At 43.8% G+C, this 16371-nt stretch overlaps 1 protein-coding gene and 1 long non-coding RNA gene across 7 annotated transcripts in view; one reads left to right on the top strand and one right to left on the bottom strand.

The window, feature by feature from the left end:
* The window catches only part of RAP1B (RAP1B, member of RAS oncogene family), a 28146-nt gene extending 16455 nt beyond the window's left edge, over positions 1-11691 (bottom strand). Inside the window, exon 1 of one of the 6 annotated variants that reach the window (XM_083574742.1) lies at positions 11606-11691. The gene's annotated coding sequence lies outside the window, so the exon portion shown is untranslated. Of the gene's footprint in view, positions 1-9878; positions 10137-10207; positions 10228-10312; positions 10604-11605 lie in introns of those variants that run through there. The other 5 variants (XM_083574738.1, XM_083574739.1, XM_083574743.1 and 2 more) reach the window with 5 other exon arrangements.
* On the top strand, positions 10746-14878 carry LOC310744003. Its single transcript, XR_014539326.1, has 4 exons — positions 10746-11314; positions 12967-13045; positions 14478-14576; positions 14825-14878. It is a non-coding gene; the product is annotated as an uncharacterized lncRNA (long non-coding RNA).
* The last annotated feature ends 1493 nt before the right edge of the window (positions 14879-16371 follow it).

Raw genomic sequence — 16371 nt, 5'->3', positions numbered from 1 at the left:
AATACCAGAGTTTCCTGGATTAATGCTGCAAAGCAGCTTTTGAAATAGCCTCCATGCCTTCCTGTGATGTGCACCCACCAGCTACACGCCTCTCAGTGATGGAACTCTGAGCAGGGCTTCCAGCGATAACCACTGCAAACAGGAAGTTATATCTGGAAGATGGTCCTTTAAAAATCCTTGTCCAAAGCAATTTAGTGCTTCGAAAATGTGGGTTACAGCACATGTGCCTCATTTGAATACATAAGTATATGAACTAGATAGAAGAAGAGGACTCATCAACATTCTGTTTTCATTACACCACTTACTCAGATTCTTCGCCAAGTGTTCTGACAAGAACTAAAAGTTCTTTGACCTATAGGTCAAAGAAAATATTTTGCATGTGCGCCTAAAAACATGAATGCCACAGTTGCGTAATTCTGTGTCTATACATTCTTGAATCAAGTGAAACTTCAGTCTTGAGAACAAAAGTGCTCTCATCACTAAGTAGCCTTTTCATCCACATCCATTATCTACTGGGCAACATACTTTCTCTCCTTGCTTTGTGATCTCTTCACTACAAAAGTACAAAGCAATAGGAATGTGCTTAGGTTACATAGAACACTGGGGTGGGGTGGGGGTGGGGAGAGACTGGTGAAGCTGTCAGGGAAAATGTAGTCCAAGCTAATCTTGCTCAGCACACTGAATTTAGCTTTGGGCTTCACGTAGAAGAGTCTGTACAGGGTAAAAGTTATTCATGAGGTTAGAAAGATAATACAGTTCCAGACTGGTTCTCACAAAAGTGAAATTTAACTGATAGTTAAAATTTGCTTGTGTGATCCCAGAAACAGGAATATTTTGGAGCAGCTTACAACAGTTAAAAAAGATCTGACAGTTAACAAATCATTAAGTCATTGTCAAACATGTGTTTTATACATGAAACCATTTTTGGAAATAACTTATAACCCAACTTCCTTTCTAAGAAAAGCTAAACTAGACCAAAGTGACAGATTAGCAATAATTAGGCCTTCCTGTTGTGCAAGTTCCACCGAAGTCGTGAAAGACATCACATTATTTATGGCGACCTTAGCAGAACAATTTGAGCATTCATCCTAGTAAAACTGAAAGCAGCACAGACCTTGGTTTTTGAAAAAAGTGGATCGTTTGCTAATATGGGTCTTTTTTACTAGACAAAGTGAGCAGGCTTAGTATTATCTGCTGAAACAAATAAGTTCTAGCTCCTAGATGCAGCAAGCTACATCATTTAATTGCCACTTCCAGCTTGTGATATTGATTCCCTGCTGTGCAAAAAAGCCTTTGTGTTGGATTCCCTTGATGTGAATGGCCTTTATTGACATTAGATGATGCTCTGTCCAATTCAGGAATTCTGATGCTATCCTGTTGTGACTGAAGTATTTTGTTCTTTTACGCAGAACAATCAGATTTCACATTACTACCAAGCACTAGGAACGCCCCCCTTCAACCATGAGCTAATGAGCTTTTCCAGAAAACATGCTCCCTCTTCTTCATTTGATTATTTATATTGGTCCAGTAGTAAGTGTGTGTCTGCCAACTATCTATACTAACCCTTGAACAAGAAGGCCCAGAAACCACTGCTGTGTTCAGTAAACAGCACATACATTCAAAAAACTTTTGTTTCAGAACTAGCTTATGGATAAGTTTATTTACTGGGCTACATCAAAGTTTACTGCATGTAGACTATCACATAGTGCACTATTTTTAGCCACCTCTACTCAGATAACATTTTGCTTTGTGTCAACTTTAGAGAGAAAGCAACCATAAAGCAATTGCATAACAATACCACACAGAGCATATTAGTTAAGTTTTAAGGTGTTCATGGAAATTCATTTTAATTTCCAACAAAAACAATCCTATAAAATAGTTACATAAACCACTGATCATACCGCATGACACCCATATTTAATTTTTTGAGGGACACATATATCATTTTAAGTCTCTGGGATATCAATTATTGTCCATTTTTGAGACAAATAGCGCAATACAGAAGTCAACTGGCATGTTTTTATGAACACTATCAGTGATGTTTCTTGCACATTTCCTGGATGAGGTTTTCAAAAGCGTCAAAGCAAATATAGTCATTCAAAAATTAGCATTAATTAATTAATTACCTTCCAATAACAGAAGCATCATTAATATAGATGTTCACAGTCAGACGTAGAAGTTGAACTATATGGGTCAACAAAATTTAGCTGACTATGTAGCCAGCCAAAATTTATTCTCACTATAACCCTGTGGGAGTTCTGCTGGTGTAAAATCCTTTTGCGCTATTTTGAGTAATTCCCTTCTCCCCCTAAAGCCCTGTACAATATACATCCCATTGTTCAGGGCTCCCTGATCCAAACCCTCTGGACAGAGTTTTGGGGGGCCAAGGGGCTTCAGGGGAAGGAAGGGAAGAGGAAGATTAGATCTTTACACCACAGATAAATATGCTACTGACTCTGGGCCTGCACTCTTCCACTAGGGCCTCCCCAAGTTCCTGGAGATTGTTTCCCAATCCCACCCCCCAGCAGCGAGAGAAGGTGAAGAGAAAGATCAGTTGCACAACCTGATATCCACTCATGCAGTCTCTGGGTACAACCCTTAAAGCAGAGCTATGCATTAAATATGACCCTAAGTGTGCATTGTTCCACCAAAATATGTCACCTGAAGAGGGCAAGCATCTGATAACTCAGTTGGTTAGAATGTGGTGCTGGTAATGCCAAGGTTGCAGGTTTGATCCCCCATAAGGGACAGCTGCACAGTCTTGTATTGCAGGGGGTTGGACTAGATGATCATCAGGGTCCCTTCCAACTCTATGATTTTACTATCTATGATTAAAAATCAAGAATTTTTAATTCAAAAACTTTATACCCATGTTGCAACATCTACTCTAGGTGTTGTCTCCACCAATTTCAGAGCATCCAATAACTGTTCGATCACTCGGTCCTATATTGACTTCAAAACTGTGGAATCTTCAATGTGGCATTCCTCGGGGTTCAATTTTATTCCCAATGCTGTTTAACGTCTACATGAAACCAGTGAGTGAGGTTATTCAGTTTTGGAGTAAATTGTCAGCAATATGCTGATTATTACACACAGCTCTACTTCTCTTTTACATCTGTAGGTGTGACAGTGGATGTACCGGGCTATTGTGTTGCTTCAGTAACAAAGACAAACCAATTACAGTGAAAGGAAGAGGTCACTGCCTAGTAGCCCCCCTGGATTATCAGGTGAATTTAAGACCAGGAGTTAACAGGATGACACAAAGCAGTTCCATATAGGGCAACCCATTTAAACTCCTCAGCTGGAGAAGCCCTCCTTATAAAGGAAAATCACTCCATGCATATTTGCATATAACATAAGCTGCATGTATATGATGAAGTATGTAGATTGATTTATAGAGTTCAGCAGCTCTTAAATTCACACAGAAATAATCATGCTTGCCCTGCATACTAGCCTCGGCCCAGTATACTTGAAGGAGCATCTCCACCCACATCGTTCAGCCCAGACTCTGAGGTCCAACGCCAAGGGCCTTCTGGCAGTTCCTTCACTGCAAGAAGGAAAGTTACAGGGAACCAGGTGCCCGCCCTGTGGAATGCCCTCCTATCAGATGTCAAGGAAATCAACAACTATCTGACTGTTAGAAAACATCTGAAGGCAGCCCTGTTTAGGGAAGTTTTTAATGACTGATGTTTTAATGTCCTTTGAATATTTTGTTGGAAGCTGCCAAGAGTGGCTGGGGAAATGCAGCCAGATGGGCGGGGTATAAATTATTATTAATATTATTATTGCCATAGAACTCAATACTACCCAACTACCTTGTTTATTTCTACTATCCTTCAACTATTTTAGTCTCCCTCCCACCTAATCTACACCCTTCAATCAAGTCTTTCTGCTCCCAACATTCCAGTTTCTTTAAATATTATGTCCTGTGTTGTCCTCCTACCTTCAACACATTGCCCCTACAAGTTATGCTCTCTTCATTAGACTTTCTGTAACTCCTATTGCTGGATACTAAGTTTTTCTCATTTCCTTGGGATAGGCTATCAGTAGTCAACAACCATTTAAGACAAAAGAAAATGCCTCCACCCTGTGTGAGTTATCCATTCTTAATTTTAAAAGCCTGATAAAGGTAGTGGTGAGAACAAAAGTGTGTTCTCAGTAACTACCACTTTTGAGGGCAGACACTTCTTACACACCATTCTGATTCACAAACCGGTCAAATATATTCAATTATGAAAGCTGAGTAAGTCCTGCAAATTTGCACATTTATTTGAGCTATGGAATTTGTGTTCTGGGGAGTCTGTTCTTTGATGAATAAAGAGGCAAGGCTTTGAAAATTTAAAGAGTTTGACATCTGCGCTACTTCAAGAATTGTAATAAACACCAACATAAGAAAGCCTGCACATGCACTGTGAACCTTATAAGGTACTCACCCTGTCTACTGCCCCAATCAAGCCCATGTCCACAAATGTTCATAAGACAATTCACCATCACCTAAGAATCATTAGTATGTTTGCATGGGTCTTGCCTAGTACTTCATGCTAAAGTCTGCATGGCATGCTTCCACAAATGCATTTTCCCCCAGAAAGGTTTCATCGACGCCCATGGTGCCAATATGTTAAGGGGAAATAAAGCCAAAATAGTATTAAAGAAAAGTCTTGCAGGAAATTTCTTACAGCTGATAACACAGAGGAGTCAAAGTTAGGTTTTACTACTAGTAATCTATCTTAGAAGACGTTCTCCTTTACCCTGAATTTTCTGACTCAGGAAACCAGTTTGATCAATTCTGAGACCTGTGAAAGATCTCTAAATTCTTGTTGCACTGCTGACACCAATAACACCTTTAAACAGAACACACAGCTCAACAGCATCTTTACAGTGCACTGCACCTTGGTCATACATTTACATAGACTGCTCAAGAGCAACTTACATACTGCCCAATGGATTGGGTGGTTTACTTTGAATTAGAATTTTTGCAAAGAATGGCAAACAATGGCAAAAATGTGGAGGCAATGAACTCCACATTAATGTCAAAGAGGAAATGGGGGAAACTGCATTAAGAGGATGAATAAGGGGGAAATGTAAACTGCCATGTAAACTCATGGCTGGCTTGAAAACCACGTTGGAATGATAGGATATAAAATTTGACAAATATAATTAAGACTTGGTAAGCTGACCACCTTTTTTCTTGATATTAATATTCCATTAGCCAACACTGGCACAGTTTAGTTGCTGCAAGAATAAAAACCAGAGAACTATTTAATTAATCATTCACATTTATAGAGTCTTTACTCAATATTATAGTTATAATTCATTATAATGTTATGGTTAACAATGAAATTAATTTGATTTTGTAATTAACCAAAGTATTAAGTAGCATCTTTGTAGATGTATCTAGTTTCTTCTTATAAAGTTAATGTTTTAAAAAAATTCTGACCAGTCATTTGAAAACTTTTTCTATCGGTCCAGCAATAAATAAAGAAAACTTTTAAAAGGCCAAAAATCTTCTGATTATGATGTATGGAAAGGTCCTCCTTTCTTTTAGGTGTGTCTTCCTTTGAACAGCTACATGCAGCCTTCTGTCAGTTTACTGATTTCTGACAAGGAAGAAAATTCCACTGTTCTGACTGCAGACTCACCAATAATTTAGAAGTCTGCTATCTTAATAAACTTCCGCTAGCTTTATAAATTAGAACTGTTTTAAGTATTCTGTATCACAGAGATTATTGGAGGTTTCAATAAACGTTTTCACCTGTAAACTGTAAATACATTTATTTAGGCAGCAATATTTCTTTATCAATTAATGGCAGCATGAACACGCTTCTTCACAATTATTTTTACTACCTAACTTTGTTCAATGCATGTTACCTAAACAACCACCTGCCATTTCTATCACATTAATCAAAGTACAGTCATATCTCGGGTTGCATATGCTTCATTTTGAGCGTGTTCGAGTTGCGCTCCGCAGCAACCCGGAAGTAACGGAGCGCGTTACTTCCGGGTGTCGCCGCTTGAGCATGTGCAGACACTCAAAATGACGTTACACGCATGCACAGAAGCAGCGAAAAGCGACGTGCATGCGCGCAGACGTGCCATCACTAGTTACGTTTGCTTCTGGATGCGAACGGGGCTCCGGAACGGATCCCGTTCGTATCCAGAGGTTGTTGTTGTTGTTTAGTCGTTTAGTCGTGTCCGACTCTTCGTGACCCCATGGACCAGAGCACACCAGGCACTCCTGTCTTCCACTGTACTAAAGATGCCTTACTGCCACCAAAAGGCCTTTCTTTAGGAAAGCTGATTTCTCTTAAGCTGAATTTTCAAGAGTTCACCATCTGAAAACAATATTTGGAACCACATGCTAAGCACGGCCACTATTATATAAACTATCCATCGCTTTGTCTCCAACATAGGCGCCAACACCAACTTATCAATTGTCAGGAGTTATTCGATACCATTTAGATTGCAGTATTTTTTTCTATCTTCCATGTTTTAGAATTAAAAATACAACTTGAAACTGCTTCAATACCATGCAGCCAAACACAACTTCTATGAATGTGCATATATGTGTAAAGGGGGCAAATGTATGGGAGACCTTTCTCTGTGTAGAGACCAAGTGCTGAAATGAACTGGTGTTAAGGCACAAACTAGATAGGGACGGCCATATTTGTTTATTCAAGTGTCTACCTTTTTTTAAAAAAAACTTTTCTCTAGGCCAACTCACTTTCAATATTGAAGTTCAGCTGGGAGAACACTGACCAATCATGGACGGGGGAGAAGGATTCAGCTCTCCTCAACCACTTGCCTCTTTCAATGCGAAAATTAGCCACCACTGCCAACTTTATATGTAAACAGGGAAGACATGTGAATAAAAATAGGCAACTGCCCTCACATGCAGTTTGGTCCTGTTGCATTTAATTGGTTCTGAAGCCCAAATGATAGTTATATTTCAATATCTTGCACAACTGGTCCTTTATGTAATTTCATGTTCTTCGCCTTGTTTTACAAAACTCAAGTTCAAGTCATTTCTTAAGCTTGTTTCTTCTTGTTTGTTTTCTAATCATTCTTCAGATATCACATCACAAGTGGAAATACAACTATACAAAAATTGTCAAGATACTGAAACATGTAGCAATTACTTTCATACTGAGCCAGGTAAATCCTTTTACTGTACTAATACAGTCAAACCTCTTCTTGCGTCTGCCTCTGCTTGCATCCATTTCATCCATTACGTCCGTGGCAAACCTGGACGTAACTGGTGGGTTTGCCACTGTTCGCATCTGCGCAGGAACGGCGATCGCCGTTCACACATGCGCACACAACAGCACCTCTCCCAGTGACCCGTTTCGACCTCCGGAACAGATTATGGTCGCAGGTAGAGGTTCCACTCAACCTGATCAAAGCAAGGAAAGCATACTGATGGCAATGGGTTTCAACTGGCTAAACTAGTCTGCAAACTCCCACACCTAGTTCAACACTAAACTAAAGCAGTACATGTTCTGCTCCTAGAAGTCCACCAATAAAGCTTCATACATCTAGATGACATACTAGATGTATGGCTTCAATTCTAATATTTTTCTCTGTGACTTGAAGGAACTTCCATTCACAGAAGTTCAGCACACAGAAAGAGTCCTTCCAAGAGTAATTGTACTTTCCCCCCCATGAATAGAACTCCTGTTAACAGAGTAAGAGCTTAAGATGCAAGTCTATGTTTACAACTAAGCATTAATTTTGAAGATTAACTAGTATTGCGCAAAGTCTGCTATTTTATTTGGAAGAATAAAACAAACTTCCCACATTGGAATATTTGCTGGAGATGAGGATTCAAATATTTTCTCAAGGAAAAATGGAGAATACTGTATTGGATCTTATGGAATCCCAAGTATTTCTAGAAAATCAGTACTCAAATCAACGTAACTGAAGAAAATTGGTGAAAAAATATTTCACAAGCCACTATATTTCACAAGCCATTCTAAACCCATGACCCGTCAATATATTTTTTGGGGGGAGGGGGGAGGTTATCAACGAAAAATAAAATTCACATTAGCATTTCCACTGCTATAGTTGGTGAAGTTGTTCATTGCACTCTTATACTTAAATTGTGATTTAAAGTTGTGTCCTACCAAATTCTCATGGCTCAGGAAGGATTATTGTTCACATTTACAACAATACTTCACTGTCTTAACTGAAAGTAACAAAAGTAAAGCAGAAACAGAATGGTCTTCCACTGCTTCTGCTAAACTTCCAGGTGTTGTTTGGTAAGTCCTTAAGGGGAATAAGTTTCCATATTTGTGGAGTAGTCAAAAAATTATCTATATATCTTTGCCACTCAAAAAAAGAGCAGGGCTGCTCTTGATAGAACAGGCTGTTGTTTGGATAAAGGGAATGAGAAAGTATTTGATTATAAAACTATTAAGGGCTTTATAGAACAAAAGTAACATAAAGACGTATGCCCAGAAAGGTGCAAAAAGCCAGTGCATGAGATTTATGCCACTGACACATCCCAATGAGAGATAAATTTCCAAAGCCTCACCATTCTGAACAAGTTGAAGCATTCTAAACTAATCTTCATCTAATCTTCATTTATAATCTTGCCAAGAAGCAACTATAGTAGTCAAACTACAGAAGTATCGAAGCCTGAAATATTAGATTTAATGTCCGAGGCAGAAAAAAATTGGTGAAAAACATTTCCAGGCACACCTGTATCCTTTCTGAACATGTTGCTAGTTTCAAGAGCACCTCAAGGCCACTCTCCACCTCCAATGAAATCATGGGGTTTGAAAATCATTTTAGTCTCATTTGGATTTAGTTTCTTAGACAGGAAGTTACTCTCAGATACTGATATAGGACACATCAACTAGAAACTGTACAGCCATTCAGCACAGCACAAGAAAGTGAAGAGAGTCTGTGCGTTAGGCAGAGATGCCACTAAAACCCAGAATAGTTAAGAAACATGGCCACCTCCTGTGGCATATTGGGTCAGGTGTATCTGGTTATTAACCAAAAGGTTAGTGCTTGGAGCCCACTCAGAGACAGCTATGTGTAGGAATCCAACACTGCAGGTGTTGGACTAGATGACCCTTGGGGTGCCTTCTTACTCTACAATTCTATGATATATTAGAAAGAGGTGGTGGGTAGCACTGACTTCCATTTTGTGAAGTTAACTTCACTGTGCCCAGCTGGAACTGCTCTAGTTCCTCTTAACCTGACGCCTTAAGCCTATTTTAATGAAAATTAACACCCACTGACTTTAGTGCAGTTGCACTGCATTGAAGTCCAAGACATCAGATATCTCATACTTGCTAGAAATACCACAAAGGGAGGGGGGATAGTAGTACAGTACAGGGTGGATCCCCACACCCACCCTCAATTTCTCTCTCCAATTTGGCTGGCTTTCTGTAACGGGGCAGATCTGCAATCAATGCAGCACTCCCCCGTCAACTCTTTCCGAGCGGTCCCCCCTCCCCCCCTAATATATATATGCAAATGTGAGTTCAGCAGAGCAGGGCCCGGATCTCAATTCAGATTCGGCCCGATTTGACTCCGAATCTCCCTTACGCGGAGTCTGACCCCGCGTTCAAATGCCGCTCGTTCTTTTATTCTTCTTCTTCTTTTTTTAGGGGGATGCGAACAGATTCTGGCAAGAGGCTGGAAAGCGGAAGAGGCCTATCTCCGCCTGGGAAGCGGCCGCCCTGCTTCCCCGCTGGGGCGGAGAATGGAAACAGTGAGCCGCTTCGACCCAGCCGGACTAGGCGGGGCGGCGGCTTCCAGCAGAGGCCGACGCCGCGGGAGTCCGGCGGAGTTTCTTCCCGGCTACAGGCAGGGCGGGTGGGGAGTGGGGGTTGCTGCTGCTGCTGCTGCCGCCGCCCTCTCCTCCTTACCGGCAGGTCCCAACTGCGGGCGGCCTCGCCAAAGGGGCTCCAACTTTCCCCTTCCGCTCTAACTTCTCCTGGGGAGGCGGCCATAAGGAAGCGACGGGGTGGGGGGGGAGGGAAGAGAGAGCTGAGGCAAGAGGAGCCCGGCTTCCCCACCCCCCTTACCGAGGAGGGGAGCGGCCGGGCTCGGTTCCGCCTCCGCCATGTTCTCTCTCAGGAGCCTTGTCCCGCCTGCAGAGCGGAGCCGCCGCCGCCTCCCCCCCCCCCCGGAACACACATCCCGGCTCGCCCTCGCCGCCGCCCCCACCCCCACCCCGCTTGTGTCAGGGACTAACCGCCAACCGCCAACGTCCCCTCACGCGTTCGGCGCCGGGCCCACTTCCCCCTCGTCGTCGTCCTCCCCACCCGCCGTCTCTCCCGTTGCCGCCGCCGTCTCTTACCTACCGGACGGCGCTGCCGCTCCCCGCGTCCGTCGCCGCCTCCCTGGCCGAGCCCTCGGAGTCCTCCCCGCCCGTGCGCGCGCGCACACCACACACACACCCGCGCGCGCGCAGAGACTCCCTCCCTCCTCGCTGCCTCTTGCCTGGGCGAGGCTTGGAGCCGCCGCCGCAGCCGCCGTGACGCTGCACGCCTGAGCCTCACTCTGGCTGCTTCCCTTCTTGCTCGGTCCGGTGGTGATGAGGGAAGGGAGGGGAGGGGGGGGGAATGACCTCTCTGCTCCGCACCCAGCGCGCACGCGCGGCCGGCCGGCTCAGTCCTGAAGACACTGCAGCCTTCCCCCACCCCTCACCGCCTTACTTCCTTTCTCTTCTCCGCCTCTCTTCTCCCCCGCCCCGCGACACACGCACACACATGCCGTCCCGCAACCTTACGCAGGGCCCCCATCCTGCCGCAGCTCCAGCAAGCAGCCCCCAGATAGAGAGAGAGAGAGAGAGAGAAGCCGTCGCCTGCAAACGCATGGAGAAGAAGCGAGCGAGCAGCACCCCATTGCCAAGGCGCTATAGTTAGCGGGGAGGTGGGGTGGGGGACAGAACCTGGTGTGCAAGGGAGAAGTGCGGCTGGAGGGCATGGAAGGGAGAGCAGGTTCGATCGCGCCACGTTTTCGGGCAGCGAAGGAGGGTTCTGTAAGGAGAACGCCGGCATTCTAAACATCCTTACTAGGAAGCCCCATGGAACCCAGTGCGGGATCAGTTCCGAAGGGACATGTTTAGGACCACCGGATTATTGCATCTTCAGTGGCCACTCCGTTCGAGACTCTTGCTAAATGATCGCGATGTAGAACGCCGGGCAGTTTTTCATGCTTAGGAAAGCCATTCTCCTTTCGCGTCCCCGCCCAGTTTCCCCTTCTGGGATGACATTCCTCATCTACAGACTCCCCAAGGGGCAGCTCTTCACGGAACTGTTGGCAAGAATAGCCCGGTCAGGCATCCATCTCAAAGCCGGTGTGTGAAAAGGACTGCTTTATGTTGTGAAATAATTCTGTGCAGAGTTAGGTATTGAAACGAGTAGGGAGGCACGCCTAACTGGACCACGAATTCAGAATAAGTCATGAACACTTAACAGCACAGCCCTAAGGATGTTGCTAAATCCTGCTGTGTCCAGTGGGACATACTGCCTGGGAAAGCATGCGTAAGATTCCAACTTAAGGTCCCGTTGAAAGCAAAAGGGACTTGGGCTTCAATCCTGTTCACACTTAAAGGGGGGGGAGCACTGCAGATTTCAGCTGGACTTACTTCTGGGTAGACATGCACAGGAGGTCTCCTTGTTCTGCTGGTTTGAATGGGATGTTCGTCACACCACTCACTTTAGGGGGATTGGGAGCCCACTGTTGTGCAAAACTGGCAGGAAATTGCAGTGACAGTGACACTCCCAGGAAAGGGAGTGGGTGTGGTGGCAAAGGAAAGGCAGGCAGTTGCTGACATCAAATACAGAAAAGAAGAAAAGCTGCATTTCCCTGAAGTGGCTCTCTTATCTTTCGTTGTTTATATATGATATTTTTACAGCCTGATCTTAATCAGTTGACAAAGCAATGAAATCTACTTATCTGCAAACTTGGTTAGGATAGGGCTACAAATATACTGTACAAACTGATTGACATTTGTCACTAGTTTTATCTTAACCAAATACTCTGTGGCGTAAGAATAATATAATCAGCATATTCAGAAACTGAGACAGGTCCCAAGTTACCCAGAATGCCCATGGCTATGGACTTCGGCTTAAAATGCTCAGATGATCCTGTACTCTGGCCCATTTTCTTAAGAGAAATCATTTTTCATAATCCCAGCGGTCTTATCAACATATCATGATCGTACAGTAAAAACTGTACAGAAATTCAGAAATAGTACTTCATCTAAAAGCACATTTTAGTGTTTGAATAGTGGGTGAACATTTAATCCCAACCACTTTTAATCCCATAAAATTCCAAAAAGGCATTTGGTGCATATAAATGATTAGCACCGCCTAAATTCAGTTTACCACATAAAATAAAAGTGCCTCATGATCTACTGAGATATAAAAGAATTCGGCAAAGCAATCCTTACATTATACTGGAATTGGAAGATATGTTGCTACTGATGGATTTATTTATATATATATTTAAATGCACCAGATCTGGGGCTGGCGTAAAGCTACACACATGGCCATGAACTGAAGGGACATAAAGGTATGACACCTCTGCTCCTCCTCAATGCCACCCACATCCAAATTTTTCTTATGGGCCAGCATGACAGTGTCATACCAGAGCCGCTTATTCATTCATTCCACTTATATCCACCTTCCTTCCACCATGTGACTTCCCTTTTAATTCTCAGCATTTCCCATGGACTTTCAGTAGCCCAAACAATACTATCACCAAAAAAATCTCACTGTAATTTGTGGATTTGAGAGAACACTGGACAGTAAAGGTTCAATCTTATGTACCCTTTCCCAGGAGTACACCATTGCTGTTAGTGGGTCTTCTGAGTAGTCATTTAGGTGATTACACCGTAAGGATTTCCATGGACATCCTAATTCAGTATTTACTCCCTTCAATTAAGACTTCAACTTTCGGCGGGTATTGATGAACCATTTTGTTTTATTTTTTGCATTTAATCAGGTAATGACTTCAGGGTGTGGAACATCACTTCTGAGCCTCCAGATGCTGCTTATCTAAGGAACACTGCACCTTTCTCTAGGTGAACACTATAATAATAATTTAAATGCAGGACCTCTTTTCATAGCATATGTTAATATCATGGCCTTATACTTGGATCTGATCAGCTGTGATGAACAGCTATTTTCTCCTGTTTATGTAGTGACAAACGACAATCATTTGATAATTCATACGTATGTAAGGTAAAGGTAAAGGGACCCCTGACCATTAGGTCCAGTTGTGGCCGACTCGGGGGTTGCGGCGCTCATCTCGCTTTATTGCCGAAGGGAGCCGGCGTACAGCTTCCGGGTCATGTGGCCAGCATGACTAAGCCGCTTCTGGCGAACCAGAGCAGCGCACGGAAACGCTGTTTACCTTCCCGCCGGAGCAGTACCTTTTTATCTACTTGTACTTTGACGTGCTTTCGAACTGCTAGGTTGGCAGGAGCAGGGACTGAAAAACGGGAGCTCACCCCGTCGTGGGGATTCGAACCGCCGACCTTCTGATTGGCAAGTCCTAGGCTCTGTGGTTTAACCCACAGCGCCACCCGCATCCCTCTAATACTTACGTAGCCTTACACTAAAAAATTTATAGCATCTACCACATACTCAAAATCACTTAGGTGCAGTGCTGGGCCCACTTAAAGCCAATGAGCTGATCAGTGCTGTAAACCCCATTGGTTGGACTAAGACGTTCTTGATGTTGAACTCCCTAGCGTGGCCAATCCCACCGGGTCTCTGTGTTGGTGCTCATTGGTGCCCTGCTTGCTAAGAGTGCTTGAACTTCTGGTTGTTGCTTTGCAGACACATATCCACACCTGATATCACATAATGTTGTCAAGCGTGGGGCAGGTGGACATGGAACGGGATAAATGGCGCAATGGCCAAATTAGGATCCCTACTGGGCCTAGTTAGGTTTGTGGACCAGAGATCTCCCTCTGCTGGTTTAAAGGCACAAGACTCCTGCCAGAAGAAAGGAGGCTAAACATATAGCATGAGATTATGATATTGACGTCTGGTGATGCTTGGCCGTTAATAGGCAGTAGTGATTAAATGTATCCATGTTATGTTATCTTGTGAATGTGCCATCATTTGCTTCAGACACCATTTGTGGTTTATGGACACTCAAGAAATTTAATCTAATGGCTGCTGTGTTCCCCTCGCCTTACAAATGACAGTGACTATCAATGGCTTTCTAAAGTATTTACACAATTTGATGAAACCACAATAGTTAAATGTCAATATGTGCAGAAGGCTTAATAGGCAAGATGTATTGCCTATTACTTCTCTGTATGAAGTTCACCCATAGACTGTAGAGGACATTTATTTATAACCCAGAGTGGGTTAGCTCATGCCATAGCTCCCTGTGGTACTGATAATGATATAGTAGAAGCTGGTTTAATGAAAAGATGTTCCCAAAATCAAGTTTGGGAAGGTGTTTAAAAACAAACAATTGCTGTATATTCCTGGATTCAGAGAGGAAAGGAAGTTTAATTAAACTGCCCTATCAAGAAGAACTGTAATGATGAAGCATGATTAAAGTGATGTGGCAGAAACGGCAAACAGAACAGGAAGGTGAGTAGGATTGTAGAAATGTACTTTTAAAGATCGCTTGCCTATGACAGTCTATTTATTGCACTGTTTAGATGGCTCAGTACTGCTATTCTGAAAATTAAAAGTGAAAAATTAGATTTAGTTTGGGAACTGGGGGTGTTTTAAAATAATATTTTCCCCCATGGTATTGTAGAGCATTGTATTCTCTGTATGCATTTCTTGGAGCCTCAGTATATTAGATTTCTTTCTTTCTTTCTTTACCGGTTTAGAAAATATACTGAAACAGAAGTCAAAGAGTGGAACAAAGAGAAAGAAAATGGAAGTTAATTATTGTCTCTCATGTGTAGGGCAGCTGCTTTGGTGGGGGCAATTTGCTTCAGCAAAGCCTACCAGAAATACCTTCTCTGGGTTCCCCACTTTGCCCAGTCTCCTCCCCAGACACACCAAGAGCAGGGCCTTCTCATGCAATTTCTTTCCCATCCAAACTTTCACCAGTTCATGGCACCTGCTATGTTGGGGTTCAGCTTAAAATTTTTGGCTGCCATCCAGCTCATGACTGTTTGCAGACATAGGTCGAGTGCCTGCCCAGCTTCACCTGGTTAAGATGATAGGGAGAAATGGATGATGTTCGCATGCTGGTGACACCTCACCCCAAATTCCCTGAGGACCTCTCTCAGTGGTTTCATAGAAATATTAAAAAGCACGTGGGGCAGAACCATCCGCCGTGAAGCCAAGTGGACTCCCTCCACACTCCCATACCACTTCTCTCTGGAACCAGCCCCATAGGTAGAAGTGGAGCCATTGTAATTCTGGGACTCCTACTTCCAATCCACTAGGCAGCGGTTCTCAGCCTGTGGGTCCCCAGATGTTGTTGGACTACAACTCCCATCATCCCTGAGCTCTGGCCTTGCTAGCTAGGGGTGATGGGAGTTGTAGCTCAACAACATTTGGGGACCCACAGGTTGAGAAAGCCTGCACTAGAGGTTCAATGGCAGTCGTTCTCAAACCCTTTGCAGTGTGGGAACCTTTTACTTTAAACAAAACTCTGTCGAACCTATGCAGTAATTTTTTCCCCCAACTTTTTTTTTTTTTAAAAAGCAGCAATGCTGAGACTTTGAAAAACGGAGCTTTCATTGCCCTGATCTCATCTAATGGGAGCAATTTCCACCACTCCTCGTCTAGCCAGTCCTTGACACATTCTGGATTAGTTGTAGTTTCCAGGTCACCTTTAAAGGTCTTGGGTTACCAAATTGGTCCCTTGCCACTAAACGTTGGAGACCCCCGGTCTACACTAACCACAGTACTCCAGGATTTCAGACAGCTCAACCTGGAGATGAACAGGGATGTGGGCGGCGCTGTGGGTTAAACCACAGAGCCTAGGACTTGCTGATCAGAAGGTCGGTGGTTCGAATCCCCGCGACGGAGTGAGCTCCCATTGTTCAGTCCCAGCTCCTGCCCACCTAGCAGTTCGAAAGCACGTCAAAGTGCAAGTAGATAAATAGGTACTGCTCCGGCGGGAAGGTAAACGGCGTTTCTGTGCGCTACTCTGGTTCACCAGAAGCGGCTCCCTCAGCCAATAAAGCGAGATGAGTGCTGCAACCCCAGAGTCGGCCACGACTGGACCTAATGGTCAGGGGTCCCTTTACCTTTACCTTTAACCTGGAGATGCAAGTGATTTTATCTGGGACCTTTTCCAAAGTGTTTGCTCCCCTTCCTTGTATGGCCCAAGCAATTCGCATATGGAGTCCAGGGTTAATTGTTTCTGGTGCACCCCCTCAGTGCCTCCAGATGGCTCTCTGCCAGCAATGGAGCCAAA

This window comes from Podarcis filfolensis (assembly GCF_964270895.1).
Source record: "Podarcis filfolensis genome assembly, chromosome: 10".
Classification (NCBI taxonomy): Eukaryota; Metazoa; Chordata; class Lepidosauria; order Squamata; family Lacertidae; genus Podarcis; species Podarcis filfolensis.
Note: the sequence above shows the minus strand (reverse complement) of the source record. Positions and strands in the feature narration are given on the sequence as shown.